Below are 14,567 nucleotides of genomic sequence, written 5' to 3' on the forward strand. Positions count from 1 at the left end.
TCAACCAACAGTACTGCACATAGCAAAGCACTGTCTTCTCAGCATGCCCTGCTCTCCTTCCTTCTGCCCTAACACTTCTCCCACACCCATAAGCATTTACTTTGCTCAATACCTGATACCCTATGGGGGAAACTGACCACAGTGCAGAGGACCTAGCACCACTTCACAGAATCACAGAAATGTGGAGTTGAAGGGACCTCAGGAGATCAAACAATCCATCCCCATGTGCTGAGGCAGGACCAAGTACACCTAGACCATCCCTGGCAGGTGTTTGTCCAACGTGTTCTTAAACCCCCCCAATAACAGGGTTTCCTCAACCTCCCTAGGTCACCTGTTCCTGTGCTGAACCATCCTTAGAATTAGAAAGTTTTTCTTAATATCTAATTTAAATCTGCCTTGCTGCTAACTAAGCCAGCGGGATGTGGGCGGTCAGGTCTAGTGGTCAGAGCAGGACCTGGCAGCCAAGAACCAGAGCCAGGGGCAGGAGCCAGGAGTCGAAACCCAGGGTCAGAATCAGGGTCAGAGCCGAAGTTGGAGATGAAGAATCAGAGCTGAGGGTCAGAACCAGGTTACCTGGAGAGAGGCCAGGCAGGAGCAGGGCTGGTCCAAGGCCGGAGCTATCATAGCTGTGGGCAAAAACTTTGAGCAGCTACTGAACTGTTACTGCTGGGCTTAAAAGCCTGTCTGCTGACCCTTCCCACCAATCAGGCAGCTTGGTACAGGCCAGCTGCGCTCGTTAGGATACCTGGAGACTGGCTCTGCTGCAGGACCTGATTCCCGACAGATGGTCCTTGTCTATGGTCCCTTAAGGCAGGTTCTTGAAGGTAGCGACTCCTCAGGATTTGGGGCTCTCCAGGCCTCCCATCCAGGTGTCCATAAGCTCAAGGTGAAGAGAGGCAAAGAAATACACTCAAGCTCCACCTATGATAACTCGTGTGGGTCTTCCCAGGTCCCCTTTTCTTGTGGCCCCCTCCTAGAGGAACAGCTCTGGTCCAATCAGTGTCACACACATGCTTCCTCCAAATAGATCAACCTTCCACTGAGGAAAAGCACTGCACACACATGTGGGTTTTGCCCATATAAAGTCGGTTTCAGCTCAGTGACTTCCCTTTTCTCAGATGTTTCCCGGTGGTTCGCTCTGTCCTGTCTGGATTGTGGTGAGCATTGGCGTGTGGTTCACCTGACTTATTTCCTCCTCTGCCTACTTTAGAACAACACATTCCCTGTGGCTAAAGGCATTTCTTTGCTCTCCTGGTTGCCACTGGCCAGCAGAGTCTATCATGGCATGTGTGCTGGGGTCATTAACTGAGGCCCCATTATATTATCCTACCAACCAAGACTTCATTCTCCAAAGCTTCCTCATTGGAGTGCCTTCCTGAAGACAAGCGAAAACTCAGCTGTCCCTGCCTGAATGAACGTCGGCAAAGCTGTTCTGAGCAGGCGCCCTTAAGGGTTAGATTCAGAGACACAAGTTACCAGTGTAGAACTACAGATCTTCCCAGATCCCCAACTGGTGCAAATCGGCATCGGTCCAAAGGCGTCCACACCCCCATTTACACCAACTGAGGATCTGGCCTTATATTATGAACTGCCACCTGCTCTGGGGTGGAGTCGTGTCCAAAACTAGCCCATGGATTAGAAATGGGGCATTTATCGAGAATGAGGAAGCTTGTCAGAAATGACCCTATGTCTACACTAAGGAAACTGAGCTCAGACTCAGTGTGGAGGCTGCTGGAACCAGACTACCAAGCCAAGGCGGGAGGCAAAGCCCAGACGCCAAGAGCTAGCGAGGCTCCCTGCTTACCCCTGGCTGAGTTACACATCCCCATACGCCACAGACTGCGACCTGCGACCTGAACTCTGCTCCCCTGCCCAGCTCAGTTCTTCCCCACCTCTAGTGGCTGTGGCTGGTTGGGGCAGTAGCTGGTGCTGTTGGCAGAGTCACTTGGCGAAGGGCTGAGCGCACACGGCTGAGGAAAGGCTGGTGTTCCTGGGGGGCAGCGCTAAGCTTGCAGTGTGTGGCGCAGTAGCGAGGGTGACAGTGCAGCCTGCCTGGAGTGGAGACGTTGAGGGCATGTGCTGGTCGTTGCTGAACTTTTTATTTCCTTTCTTTTGTGCGTTTCTTTTCCTAAGGCTTGGTCTACACTACCCCCCCTAATTCGAACTAAGGTACGCAACTTCAGCTACGTGAATAACGTAGCTGAAGTTCGAAGTACCTTATTTCGAATTAGTTCAAACTTACCTTGGTCCACACTCGGCAGGCAGGCTCCCCCGTCGACTCCGCGGTACTCCTCTCGGCGAGCTGGAGTACCGCAGTCGACGGCGAGCACTTCCGGGTTCGACTTATCGCGTCCAGACTAGACGCGATAAGTCGAACCCAGAAGTTCGATTTCCAGCCGTCGAACTTGCCGGTAAGTGTAGCCAAGGCCTAAGTGTTTTTCCTGTTTCACTGGAGGTCGCAGTGGGGGAGGGGGAGAAGAACAGCTGTTGATGGAGAATGTTTGATCCAGGAGCTGCACGAGCTCTTCTCTGCTGGAGGAGACACTGGCAGAAAAGCAGCCCTGAATAGAGAAGATTTTTTTATGCTCCCATCCCCACAATCAGGCTGGGTGAACCCGCTTCCCCATCAATCACCCAGTGATGTTTGTGCAGCCTGGCACCATCGATAAGGTTTCCGTGCACAGTTCCTGTTACAGCCAGTGAGAGTGAACAGGGAATAGCTACCATGATATTTGCAATATGCCCTGACGGTCTGAGCCTCTGACCCACTCAGCTCCCTTGGTACGGACACTGACTGCATGTCCCCGAGGGAGGGGAGGCCCCAGGAGGGTGGAGTTAGCGTATCTGGCCCCTGAGCCAGCCTCCCCTCCAGTTCCAGCATAGGAGGCAGGGCAGGGACGGACTGTAGGGACCATTATCAGCCATTGAGGTTTAAATCAGCCCCCCCGCCCCAGGCTCCTCCAGCCCCCAACAAGGCTGGTGTAGTATGTGCCAATGAGGTTCCCTGAGGGCCCCATTCCCAGGTGGGGCACAGCAGAGAATTGGGGCCAAAGCTGGTTAATTACATTTCAGCCTGACATTTACCAACAGTTTCAAACCTGGATAAATGCTCTAGTCGGCTTCTGAGCAACTGGGGGATGGAAACAAAGCAATAGGATGAGACATATAGATTGACCACGGGAAAATACTCACTCGGGTCTGACAAGCATTTAAGCCGTTTGTATGCAGCCGTCCATTTAGTGGGGTCCTTAGGCTTCTGGAGGGTTCCAGGGACATGGTAGAACAGTCCCACCCCCACTCCAATAGCCTCTGTGTTATTGAGGAGGATGAAAGTCTCAGGGAAGGAGAACATCAAACGGGAACAGAGGGAAACAATCCCATAGTTGGGACCATAGAATCATAGACTATCAGGGTTGGAAGGGACCTCAGGAGGTTCTAGTCCAACCCCCTGCTCAAGGCAGGACCAATCCCCAACTAAATCATCCCAGACAGGGCTTTGTCAAGCTGGGCCTTAAAAACATCTATGGAAGGAGATTCCACCACCTCCCTAGGTAACCCATTCCAGTGCTTCACCACCCACCTAGTGAAACAGTTTTTCCTAATATCCAACCTAAACCTCCCCCACTGCAACTTGAGACCATTACTCCTTGTTCTGTCATCAGATACCACTGAGAACAGTCTAGATCCATCCTCTTTGGAACCCCCTTTCAGGTAGTTGAAAGCAGCTATCAAATCCCCCCTCATTCTTCTCTTCTGCAAACTAAACAATCCCAGTTCCCTCAGCCTCTCCTCATAAGTCATGTGCTCCAGCCCCCCAACCATTTTTGTTGCCCTCCGCTGGATTCTTTTCAATTTTCTCACATCCTTCTTGTAGTGTGGGTCCCAAAACTGGACACGGTACTCCAGATGAGGCCTCACCAATGCCGAATAGAGGGGAATGATCACGTCCCTCGATCTGCTGGCAATGCCCCTACTTATACAGCCCAAAATGCCATTAGCCTTCCTGGCAAGAAGAGCACTCTCACACTGAGGATGCCTCTCCAGGGGAGTGAACTCCAGTTATTGATAAGAGACAGGTAATAGTAAGGGGGATTCAATCATTAGAAACAGAGATAGCTGGGTTTGCGATGACCGGGAGAACCGCATGGTGACTTGCTTGTCTGGTGCGAAGGTTGCGGATCTCTCAAGACAGCTAGACAGACATATATGTAGTGCTGGAGAGGAACTGGTGGTCATGATACATGTATGTACCGGTGAGATAGGGAAGGATGGGAGGCCAAATTTAGGCTGCTAGGTTAGAGATCGAAATCTAGGACCTCCATGGTAGCATTTTTTGAAATGCTTCCAGTTCCAGGCGAATGGCCAGTTAGACAGGCAGAACTGCAGGGTCTCAATGCATTGATGAGATTATGGTGTAGGGAGGAGGGGGTTAAATTTATTTGGAACTGAGGAACCTTTTGGGAAAGGGGAGTCTCCAGGAAGGATGGGCTCCACCTTATCCAAAATGGAACCAGATTGCTGGCACTTAAAATTAAAGAGGTCATAGAGCAGTTTTTAAACTAAGGGCTGAGGGAAAGCCGACATGTGAGGATGGAAGATGATAAAATACAGATAGAATCTGATGAGAAACAGTCAAATGAAAATGATCCCATTCAGTTACATCCTGTAATGGCAGAAAGGTAAAAAGTGACAAGTTTTTACAGTGCTCATATACCAATGCTAGACGTCTAAATAATAACACAGGGGAACTAGAGTGTGTTGTATTAAATGAGGCTATGGATATAATAGGCATCATAGAAACTTGGTTGATTGAGGATAATCCATGGGACACAGTAATACCAGGGTACAAAATATATCGGAAGGACAGAACAGATCATGCTGGTGGGGGAGTGGCACTAGAAAGCACTGAGTCAAACGAAGTAAAAATCTTAAATGAACCAAACTGTATGATGGAATCTCTATGGATAGTAATTCCATGCTCGAATAATAATAATAATATAGCAGTAGGGATATACTACTGATCACCTGACCAGGATGGTGATAGGGACTGTGAAATGCTCATGGAGGTTAGAGAGGCTATAGCAATAAAAAACTCAATAATAATGAGGGATTTCAACTAGCCCATTATTGACTGGGTACCTGTCACCTACAGCGGGAGCCAGAGATAAAGTTTCTTGCCACCTTAAATGACTGTTTCTTGGAGCAGCTAGTCCTGGAACCCACAAGAGTAGAAGCAATTCTTGATTTAGTCCTAAGTGGAGCACAGGATCTTGTTCAAGAGGTGAATATAGATGAACTGCTGGTAATAGTGACCGTAATATAATTACATTTAACATCCCTGGGTGGGGGGAACGCTACAGCAGACCACCACGGGAACATTTAATTTCAGAAAGGGGAACTGCACAAAAATGAGGAAGTTAGTTAAGGAGAAATTAAAAGGTACAGTGCCGAAAGTGAAATCTCTACAAGCTGCATGGAAACTTTTTAAAGACACTTTAATAGAGACTCAATTTAAACACATACCCCAAATTAAAAAAATATAGTAAAAGAACCAGCTTCAGGGCCCGGAGGCTAGAGTAGGGCTCCTTGGTCTCCAGGCTCTATGCCCACTAGGGCTGATGGGCCATGTTCATGGCCATGCTGGCGGCAATTTCCGGCTCCCACTGCACCGGGATCACCTTGACCAGGAGTGGGGTGGGTCAGAGATGGGATGTGACTGTTTTCTACTCAGTGTGGGAGAACCGTGTCCAGCTTTGGGTGCTGCGCTTCAGGAAGGATGAGGACAAATTGTAGAAAGTCCAGAGGAGAGCAACAGAAATGATCAGAGGTTTAGAAAACATGACCTGTGAGGAAAGGTTTAAAGAATTGGGCATGTTTTGTCCAGTGAAGAGACAGCTGAGGGAGGACATGATAACAATCTGCGAATATGCAAAAGGTTGTTATAAAGAGGAGTGTGATCAGTTGGTGCCCATGTCCACCAAGGGTAGGACAAGAAGAAATTGGCTTAGTTAGCAGAAAGGGAGATTTATTTTAGATATTGGGATAAACTTTCTAACTCTAAGGATGGTTTAGCACAGGAACAGGTTACTACGGAGGCTGTGGCATCCCTGTTATTGGGCGGGTTTAAGAACAGGTTGGACAAACACCTGCCAGGGATGGTCTAGGTGCACTTGGTCCTGCCTCATCGCAGGGGGATGGATTGTTTGACCTCCTGCGGTCCCTTCAACTCCCCATTTCTCTGATTGTGTGAAGTGATGCTAGGCCCTCTGCACTGTGGTCAGTTTCCCCCATAGGTACTCAGCAAAGTAAATGCTGATGGGGCTGGGAGAAGTGGTAGGGCAGAAGGAAGGAGAGCAGGGCATGCTGAGACGATGGTGCTTTCCTGTGTGCAGTGCTGTCGGTTGATACGATAACATGCAACAGGACATGAGTCAACTTGGCTTCTTGTCTAATTTCTTGAAGATAAGGAGGGTACAAAGCTCAGAATCCTCAGAATTGATCTTCCCTGATAGTGTCTAAGCCACCGTGGGAACCCTAGGTCAGGGCCGGCTCCAGGCTCCAGTCTAGGAAGCACGTGCCTGGGGCGGCCAATGAAGAGAGGGGGCATGTCCGGCTGTTCAGCGGCAATTCAGCGGCGGGGCCATCACTCCCTCTCGCAGCGAAGGACCTGCCACTGAATTGCTGATGTAGAATGAAGCGGTAGTAGAGCTGCCGCCGCTTGCGATCACAGCTTTTTTTTTTTTTTGCTGCTTGGGGCGGTAGAAACGCTAGAGCCGGCCCTGCCCGAGGTGACACGTATCCATTGGGTGAGTGGAACAAAGTCCATGGGCTGAACTCGGGTGGGGCTAGGAGAGTGCAGAGGGGCCCATGGGTCTGTCTGCGCTGGGGATGGAAGGTGAACGTTCCAGCTCAAGGAGACGTAGTCGCACTAGCTCTCATGTAGCTAGAAATAGAAGTGTTGCCATGGCCGCAGGAGGGGCTGGCTGCCCTGATTTTGTACCTGTGATCTTGGACGGGATTGTAGTCGGGGCAGGGAGCCTCTCCTGTTACTTGCCCAAATGCGGCCATGCTCCTATTTTTAGCACGCCAGCTGGGTCAGAGCAAGCCCGGGTATGTCTCCTTGAACTAGAATTCACACCTAGGCCTACGCTACATTGGTGTCACGTGCAATTTCCTCTGCTTCCTCCAGTGCTCACGTTGCACCACCTGAGACTCCATCCAGATCCACTGAAACACCCTTAGATTTACTGGGCCAGATTCCTGGGGCTGGCTGAGATGGGTTCACTATGAGACCAGAGCATGGAGTGATCAAAGATGGCTTTCCACTGCTTTAACAGCTACTGAATCCCAGGGGATAACTGCGCATCAGTCTGGTTAAATCTATCTCTGAAGTGTTCACCCATCTATGCCAGGCTAATATATCACATGATCAATAGGTATGATTCAAATTACACATATTAATATGGATAGTATGTGCTTAAGGCATATAACATTCCATTGTATATACTCCTCTAGGAGTTACATGGCCTGTAATGGTGGCCAGTGTCTTTCTATAGTCTTATTCACCTATGCTATCCCATGATATCTTGCATTAGCCAGGAAAACAGTCAGGATCAGCACCTGTGGGTGTTCTACTGTAGTAACAGGCAGGGAGTTACTCTCACTGGAGTGTCCCAAAAATAAGGACAATATATATGGGACAAGCATAGGAGATGCATCACGCTCTTGGTACTTGAAATTCCTGAGTCCAGAACAAAGAGCTAAGGGGTACCGCGTGGTACCAGAAAAACAAGGTAGAAAGATGGTAGGTTAAGACTAGCCTCAGAGGATGCATACAGTACCTCTTTCCGTGTAAACAGGTTGGGTATAAAAAGGACAGCTTTAGGGGAGTGACTTTGGACACAAGCCTTCTTTGTAAGACAAATTTAGCACTACTGCAGGAGTCGTTCCCGGAAATGGGAGTTGTATTGAACCTTTGTTCCTGTAATATGCTGTTACTGAGTATTAGCAATAAACCAGACCAATATTGGTTATTTGGTCCCTTGGGCATATAGCATAATGAACCAAAGTGTGGTCGAGCAATTGACCATACGGTTTACCAACAGTAGGGAAAACCCAGAATCTTCAGAACTGGAAAGGTTTACGGGCCGCATGTCCCAGCTAGAGTGAGTATCTGGCCCCTCCGTCTGTGAGGTTTAGTCCCTGTATGTTCATTTGTCCATTCAGTCTCATCCCCTCTGTTCACGGGGTTCTAGTTTGCCATTAGACACACGGTCTTTTACGTGATTCCTCATTCTGCCACATCTGACTGAGACATCTCCGAATGGTGTCGCTAGGTCTCGCCCTCTACTCAAGGGTTGGTGGCGCAGACAGCAGTAACTGGAGGACTAGCAGGCTGGCCGAGTGGGGGTGGGGTGGTATTGAGATGTATTGGCACAGCTCTGCCTGGGTTCGGAGCTCAGGGCTGGGATTGAGATTGAGGGGCAGCACAGTGACGGTGGTTGGGGGGAATCCCAGGGCTACAATAGCCGGGGCTGTGGGTCAGGATTGAGGGGCATCAGCAGAGCTGTGGAAATGAGGATGCCCAGGACAGAAATGTCGGGGTGGGGTCAGGATACAGACCATTAGCAGAGCTGTGGATATGAGGATGCCCAGGACAGAAATGTAGGGGTGGGGCTGTGGGTCAGGATACAGACCATTAGCAGATCTGTCCTGCAATGGGAGTCGAGGTTGGTCACCAGCGCCCTCTGGAGGTGATCAGCACCTTGCAGGAGCAGGGCAGTGCCGGGCAATACAACCAAAGACATTGCCTAACTAGGGTGTGGCTTTCAAACTGCCTCGGTGACTTCGGAGGAGAGCTGTTCGCACCGCAGAGTGTTTGGGGCGCTGGCCAAACTGAGAAGGAAATTATTTCAGATCCACCTGAAATAAAAATGTTTCCATTTTCTCAGCAAAAGAGAAACTCAGGAAAAAATGGTTTCAGGTATTATGAAATGTTTTGTTTCCATTTTGGCCACTTTTGAGTTCATATTAATTAAAAGCAACGTGGAAGCACTGTGAGGCGGTGCAGTTTCTCCCCGACTCCCACACGCTGTAGCTCTGGTTTTCGAGCACTTCGCTGGGATGTGGGAGGGCCCGGTTCCAGTCCCCCTCTACCTGAGTTGGAGCAGGGGTTGGAGCTTGGGTCTCCCACACTGCAGGTGTAGAGTAGTCTGGGGTGGCTCTCGCTCACTGTCTCCTGCTGAAGCGGTTCCAGTCACAGAGACACGTCCAAATCCCCCTGCAATATCCTCTCCTCCCTTCCCCCGGTTACTAAGGAACATTGGGGAGAGGGAGGCCGCGTTCCTACAGAAAAAAAGCAGTGGGTGCTCAGCTGCTGCCCCCCACCCCCCTTCGTCTCTCCACTGTGTAATAACAGAGCTAATTTCGAGTTGAGTAAGAGTCTTGTTACATGCAGCAGGTTTAAGCATTAGACACACTCTGGGCTAGTATCAGGGGGTAGCCGTGTTAGTCTGTATCTACAGACTCCTTGTGGGCTAGTGGTTCTGCTGCAAGCAGACTATCCAGGCACACTGGCAGTGAGGGTCCCCCACTAACAGCTGAATCCCTGAGAGCTGTGTTAAGAATGGGGGGCCTGAAGACATATTGGTGAGCGGGACCCCACAGAGAGGCGTGACAATTGGCTGTCAAGGGCCCAAGCAGTGGAGAGTGTAAGGTGCCTCCATACCTTTTCTGCCCCCATCCACCCAGCCTGGGAGGTAAACTCTGCAGTGGAACTTCAGAACTCTGGGGCTGCACTGACCAAGGACAGCAACTGTGAGCTGGGTGACTTTTGGGTTGCTGGACTTCAGACCCTGAGGGGAAAAGGACACTGCCCAACTTACCTGGGGGTGGGTCTTTTGCTCATGGTTTGTGTAATGAATCCTGTTTGTGGTGTTTCCCCAATACAAAGTCGAGCTTTAGAAAGTGATTTTATACAGTTGATCGTGTATGTCCCCACTAAGCGCAGTAGCGTGGCTAGCATCGTCTCATGGAGTGGTGCACTGTGGGTAGCTCTCCCACAGTCCCCAGTGCCTGATTGGGCAAAAACATTGTCACGTGTGGTTTTGGGTACATGTCACTAAGCTATGGCTAACTAAGCCAATTCCTTCCTCCCTCCTTCCCTCCTTGAAAGCAACGACAAACAATCGTTTTGCGTCTTTTTTCCTGGGTTATTTGTGCAGACACCATAGCACACCAAACATGCAGCCCGCTCAGTTCAGCGCTGCTGTTGTGAGCATTGTAAACCCCCTCACATTATCTTGCAGTATGTGCAGAACCTGGCTAGGAGCTGTCAGCACGAGGACGATTGTGAGGAGGACACGGACACAGACGTTCCTGAAAGCACGGGATGTGACAATTGGGACATCATGGGGCAGTGGGGCAGGTTGATACAGTGGAACGCCGATTCTGGGCCCGGCAAACAAGCGCAGACTGGTGGGACCGCATAGTGTTGCAGGTCTGGGGTGATTCCCAGTGGCTGCGAAACTTTTCCATGCATAAGGCCACTTCCATGGAACTTTGTGAGTTGTTTTCCCCTGCCCTGAAGCACAGGAATACCAAGCTGAGACCTGCCCTGTCAGTTGAGAAGCGCGTGGCGATAGCCCTGTGGTGCCTGAGAGGTGTTTCCGCAGCAGTTTGTAACTTTAAAATGGTGGATCTCAAGCCCCAGAGGGCAGGGCCAGATTTACACCTTACGCGGCCCTAGGCACAGCATCTTCAGTGCTTCCCCTGTTTACAACTGACCTTTGTGTTGTGCATAGTATTAGAGAGGTAAAGTGCCCCTAGAGCGCCCGGTGCCCCTAGACATGTGCCTACTATGCCTCTTCGGAAATCCGGCCCTGCTGCAGGGTAGACCCCAGTGGTATGTCTACACAGCATACTAAGCCGGAGCTCTGACTCAGGCTTAAGACCAAGCCCCACTTCTGTCCACACAGAAGTTAGTTTGACTCAGGCCTGCAGAGCCTGCTAGGGGATGGGGTCAGAGCCGAAGCCCCACTGTGATGCAAGTCAGAGGCCAAACGCTTTGTAGTATGGATGCAGCTCAGCTCCATGTCACCTGACTCGAGTGTGGAGAAGCTGCCAACACTCTCTAACAATCCCCAGGGACTGCGCTTCCCGGCCCTTCAATTCCAAAACTTGCCACTTGCTTCCCAGGAACCTTATGTACCATGGGGATACTGATAATGGCCTCCTTTGTAAAGGACATTGGGACCTTCTGAGGAAATGAGCTACAGAAGAGGTAGGTAGACTTGAGGGTGCAGGTGTGACTGGTTGGATCACAGAAACCCACTTGGGAGCTGCCACCTGATGTGCAAAGACCAGGGCCAGCTCTAGGCACCAGCAAAACAAGCTGGTGCTTGGGGCGGCACATTTCTAGGGGCAGCATGGCCAGCGCCAGAATGCCACCCCTAAAAATGTACCCCGGCCGCCCTAGCTCACCACCACGGTGTGCGAAACAGCTGATTCGCGTGCCGCTGCTCACCCTCCCTCCCAGGTTTGAGAGCCTGGGAGGGAGGGGAAGACTTTGAGTGCCTGCAGCGCGCGCACCACTTCTCCCACTCCCTCCCTCCCTCCTAGGCTTGAGAACCTAGGGGGAGGAGGCAGGGCTGGGGATTTGCGGAAGGGGGGGAGTTGAGGCGGGGCCGGGGGTGGGGTAAGATAAAAACGGGGCGGGAGGGGGGCGGCCAAAATTGTTTTTGCTTGGGGTGGCAAAAATCCTAGAGCCGACCCTGGCAAAGACTACCTCTGCTCCTGTTTTCCCTGCCAGGTCAAGACTCCAGCACCTTGTCTTGCTGAGCCAGACACTCCCGTCTGCTCCAACACTTGCCCCAAAGCTGCAAGTTTATGTGAAAACAGCTCACAGAAGTGTGCTTGTCTTTAGGACTCAGATGCCCAACTCCCAACTGGGTCTAAACCCAGATAAATCCGTTTTACCCTGCATAAAGCTTATGCAGGGCAAACTCAAATTGTTCGCCCTCTATAACACTGATAGAGAGATCTGCACAGTTGTTTGCTGCCCCAGGTATTAATACATACTCTGAGTTAATTACTAAATAAAAAGTGATTTTATTAAAAACAAAGTAGGATTTAAGTGGTTCCAAGTAGTAACAGACAGAACAAAGTAAGTCACCAAGTAAAATAAAATAAAATGCGCAAATCTATGTCTAATCAAACTAAATACAGATAAGTTCCTCACCAGTTCCAGAATGCTCCCTTTTACAGGCTAATCTCCTTTTAGCCTGGGTCCAGCAATCACTCGCACCCCCTGTAGTTACTGTCTTTTATTCTAGTTCCCTACAAGTATCCTGAGGGGGTGGAGAGGTTCCTTCCTTAGCCAGCTGAAGACAAAAATGAAGGAGTCTCCCACGGGTTTAAATAGACTCTCTCTTGTGGCTGGAGACCCCCTCCCTCCCTCCTTTGCAAAGTGCAGCTCCAAGATGGAGTTCTGGAGTCACCTGGGCAAATCACATGTCCCTGCATGAGTCAGTCTTTACAGGCCGAACCCATTGTCCACATGGTAGCTTGTATGTCTCCAGGAAGACTTTTTATGTGGATTGGAGCATTCCAAGATGCGTTGTTCCCCAAGTGTTTCCTGATCGGGTACTTAACCAGGCGAATTCCTTCCTAAAGAAACTGACCAAATGCCTCCCAAAGCTTACTTAGAAACCAAGCAACTAAATAGCCCATATTCTTACCCTCGAGTAGAAAATGATACATGTGTACAAAGAGGATGAATAGATATAGTAGACCAGAACCTTTACGGAGATCTGTTACATGGCACAGGCAGCACAAAACATATTCCAGTTATGCCATACATACATTTATAAGCACCCCCTCCCCATAAAGCCTTATGGGGTACACTGTCACAGCAGGTCCAACACAGGCGGGTTTGGCCCCTCTCCTCAACAAGGGGTCAGCTGCTGCTCTGGAGGTGAAAAGCTCTTGGTATCTCCTCAACCACCAGGCCTTGTAATGTCCTAGGGATGATGCCCCTCTGGGTTCCTGACCAAGACGTCGGTTATTCCTTCCCCTGAGAATCCACCCTTAAGATTGGAGACTGGCCACTTCCCAGGGCTTTGGGAGATGGGTCAGAGCTGCGGGACACCAGTGTGGTGTTGAGGTGGGCCAGCTACTGCTCTCATTTACCCGGGTGCAGGGCAGGAGTAACTCTACTGAATTCAATGGGGTTACGCCTGATTTTTCTGTGGAATATTCCAGCTGCTGGGGGTGGTTCTAACAGGGTTCCCACGCCCAGGAAAGAGAGAGCCTGCTCCCTTCCCCCACCTCGAGGAGCAGAAATCAGCTGTTTGCAATGAACCAGCAGCTTCCTCTCCCATGCGAAGGCTGCAGTGTCTGGAGCTGGGCAGGAGCAGGGAGGTGTTTCTGACATGCAAGCCTCCACTTTCCCTCCACGTTCTTCATTGCTGTGTAAGTGGGGTTGGACTGAGCTCCCCTCTGACGTGGAGAGATGAGCTGGGGGAACAAATTCAGCAACGGACTGTGTTTCCGGAAGCACCTATTGTGCCTAGGATCTCCGTGGAGGGAACTGCTTTGCCAAAGTGACCCCTTTTGGCTGGTGTTGGGTTACACATCACTTTAGTGGGGAGTGCAGGGGAATGGCATGTTGTCACCCTGGTTGTGTGAGGACAGGGCAGCAGAACTGTGCTTAGCCTGCCCTGATTGACGCTCACTCGCTAAGCAGGGGGGTGGGGATGCCACCCCCCCCGTGAGAGTGAGAGAGAAAGAGGGTGGGGGTAGATGTCTGTATCCAGGGGTGTGGGCTCTCCCTAAAGAGTCCTAGATGCCATTTGACCCTCTCCCTCGCCACTGTGGAAAGGCAGAGCTGATCAGACACACTGGAAAGTCCTTGTTTTGTTAAGTGATCGCTGGAGCTGAAATCACTGAGAACCAGGTCTAGCCACTGAGCCTTAGAGCACGTCTACGCTTAACACGCTGCATCGGCACAACTGCACCCTGTGCCTCTGTGGTGGTTTAATGGAGACGCTCTAAGCTGACGGGAGAGAGCTTCTCCCATCGGTGTAGTTAATCCACCTCCCCAAGAGGCGGTAGCTGTGTCGATGGGAGAAGCTCTCCTGCCAACACAGCGCTGTCTACACATGGGGTCGGGTTGGTATAACTATGTCCAACAGGGGGTGGGGGTGTGTGGATTTACTGAGCGACGTCGTTATACCGATAGAGGTCTGTAGGTCAGACCAGATCTCAGTTGTATACATGGTGGTGGCAGCAGCGGCCGAGGCATTTCTTGATGCCATCTCCCCACCTCCCACCCCACTGGCAAGAGTTGAATTCACATGAATGCTCTGAACTCTGGGCCTTCGCCGACCAAGGACAGCAACTGTGAGTGGGGTGCAGGGGAAGGAAAGGGCAAAGCCAGTTAGAGCAAATGGCCCAGGATAGAGGACTCTGGAGATCTGTGGTTGGCGGCCCATACCCCGATTGGGGTGACGGGCATGAGTGAGTGAGTGAGTGAGTCACAGCACAAGGGAAGAAACTGAGGCAAAGGA

The 14,567-nt window shown here is 50.7% G+C and overlaps 1 protein-coding gene across 1 annotated transcript in view; it reads right to left on the reverse strand.

Moving 5' to 3' along the window:
• LOC101947201 (adhesion G protein-coupled receptor E1-like) overlaps window positions 1–14,567 on the reverse strand; it is a 125,965-nt gene that overhangs the window by 82,719 nt on the left and 28,679 nt on the right. The window lies entirely within an intron of this gene.

This window comes from Chrysemys picta, chromosome 22, assembly GCF_011386835.1.
Source record: "Chrysemys picta bellii isolate R12L10 chromosome 22, ASM1138683v2, whole genome shotgun sequence".
In the NCBI taxonomy this organism is placed as follows: domain Eukaryota; kingdom Metazoa; phylum Chordata; order Testudines; family Emydidae; genus Chrysemys; species Chrysemys picta.